This window comes from Sesamum indicum, linkage group LG5, assembly GCF_000512975.1.
Source record: "Sesamum indicum cultivar Zhongzhi No. 13 linkage group LG5, S_indicum_v1.0, whole genome shotgun sequence".
In the NCBI taxonomy this organism is placed as follows: Eukaryota; Viridiplantae; Streptophyta; class Magnoliopsida; order Lamiales; family Pedaliaceae; genus Sesamum; species Sesamum indicum.
Genome location: NC_026149.1, coordinates 17,019,701 through 17,022,256, shown reverse-complemented (window position 1 = coordinate 17,022,256; position 2,556 = coordinate 17,019,701).

The window sequence follows — 2,556 nt, the reverse complement described above, 5'->3', positions numbered from 1 at the left end:
CCCAAGGGCTACGCTCTAGCATCCTTTGGTACTTAGCATGAGTAGGAACCTCGTCATCATCAGACAAGCCTACCTGACGACTAGACCTAGACCTAACCTTAGATGGACCATCCGCGGGTATTGGGGTCGCTCCCCTTATTCGGGGGGAGGTCGCACAAGATGAAAAATCAAAACTAGAATTAGAAGAGCTAGAGGAAGACATGGTACCTTTACAGGAGGTCGAAGAAACGCAGACAGTGATCTCAACAGGAGATGAAGTCGGTGAAATTTTTTTAAAAATTAGGGGTATATATAGGTGAAGGTTTGGAAGGGCGCGCTAGAAAAGGGCCCTTCACAGGATGACACGTATCGTCACGCGGATCGAGGCGATTGATCGGTTTAGAATTAACGACTGTTCAACTTCTCCTAAGGTAATTAATTACACTTAGAAGAAGTGGGGGAGTTATGATGAGGATTTAATTATTAAAAGATGAAAAAGCCCTTCATTAAGAGCGTAAGAGTCATTTCGCTAGGATCCGCGCATGAGGTCGCGGGTCGGGTCGCCAGGACCCGCCTCGCAATTTGATCCGGACCCGAAGGACGAATAAGCACCATACGATTGGAGTAAGGGAAGCTCAAATCAAGACATGTGGATTGATCTACAGTGTCAATTTTGACCCTATAAATACTTCAGATTTAACTAAATCGAGGTAACTGGCATTTATTGCATTGACTTTTTGGCTTTAGATCGCATATTTCTGTCTCTGTCATCAACTAACTTGGGCATCGGAGGATCTTTGTCAGGGACGAACTCGACTAGCTTGATGTACCTATTTTATCCTCAGGAACATTACAGATCTGGGGAGGTGACGTGACCAGATCAAGTTCGTTGATCGAGGTCACACATTCGAGCCGAATCACTTCCCACTCTTTTTTTTTTCTTCTCCCAAATTCTCAGATTTGAACTCACGTTACTCACCAACCATTATGCTTAAGTCCACCACCGATCGACTCCTCTCCTTCCAATTAGTTGACTGAACCTCTCCGACGATTTCTCGTCTTTTTTCTTCGTTTTCATTGGACTTTTGCTCCTTTTTTCTTCGTTGTTCGTCAGTCATTCACTGGTGGACCACCACCACCACCTTGCTCGCCTCCTAAAGGTGCTTCTTCCCCCAACCTATTTACTTCACCACTAACTCTCACCGTTGGCTTGTTTTTCATGGGGATTATTATTTTTTTTTCTATTTCATATCTTTATTTTTTTGCAAAATGATTATGGACATTTTGGAGTCAGATGTTGAAGAAATAATAGTTTATTGAAGAAATTATGGACAGTTTTGGGCATCGTATGTTGTTGTTTATCGTCTCACTGAACGACTAGCACTAATGATTCCCCTTATTTTTAGAATGGGTTAAATTTATTTTGGCACCACGTGATATTATAAAAATATAAAAAATCCTCTTATGAATTCTTAATATAAAAATTTATCCATATGTTATGAATAAATAATCACACCGTCTTGATCAACTTGACCCTATTTTTTTTAAAAAAATAACGACTAAAATGCCCCTCCTAATCAACCGATTAATTAGGCTTATTAATATATATAATTCTTAACTATTAAAATATACTTATAATATATATAATTACAATTTATAAAAGAAAAATTATTTTAAAATAATAATTACCCCCGACCCGTGCTTTCCCCCCCCCCCCCATGCACAAACCTCCTCCCCTGCCACCCCTATCCAACCCCGACCTCTTCCTCCCTCCCTTTCCTACGACCCATCCGCCCATCCTAGGCTTATGCGATGTCGGTCATCTAGAATTGGGCGACCGACGTCACCCTCAATGGATGGGCGACGATGGCCCCCCTCGATGCATTATGTCGCCCAAGTGTGAGGAGGGTGGCGCGCCCTCCTCTACAGGAATGACATCGATCTGCCTTTTGTTTCATAATATATAAATCAAATTTTAATTAATTTATAAAATTTAATTAGAATAATATTTTACTATATAAATAATTAAATAATGATCTTATAAAATAATATTTTATTATTATATGTGAGAGAAGGGTACAAATATCAAATTACTTTCATAGCCAATTCACAGTCGAAGTGTGTTGTCCAATTTTTGTACAGGTTTTTCTAATTTTATTTTATATCACAGGGGTAATTAATACTTTAGTATTCAAAGAAGTTTTTTTGAATATTTCTATTAGTATAGAGGAAAAAAGCATGCCACCCTCTTGTGATATACGAAATGTGCAAAATACTCCTCAGTGTTAAAAAAGTATCAAAGTACTCCCTTGTGTTTTTTAAGAATAAAGTAATTTACCCTTAGTCCTTAAAGTAACCTACACGCGCCTTAAGTGCGATTTTAATTGATATTTAAAAATAAATATTATTTTATATTTAAATATAATATATAATAATATTATTATATATTTAATATTTATAATATATATATTTATTTAAAAAATTAAATAAAAAACCCTCCCCCACTCTTTTTTCTCTGTCGATCTCTCCCCAAAATCCACCATCCCTACGCCCCAACTCCCCCCCCCCCACCCCACC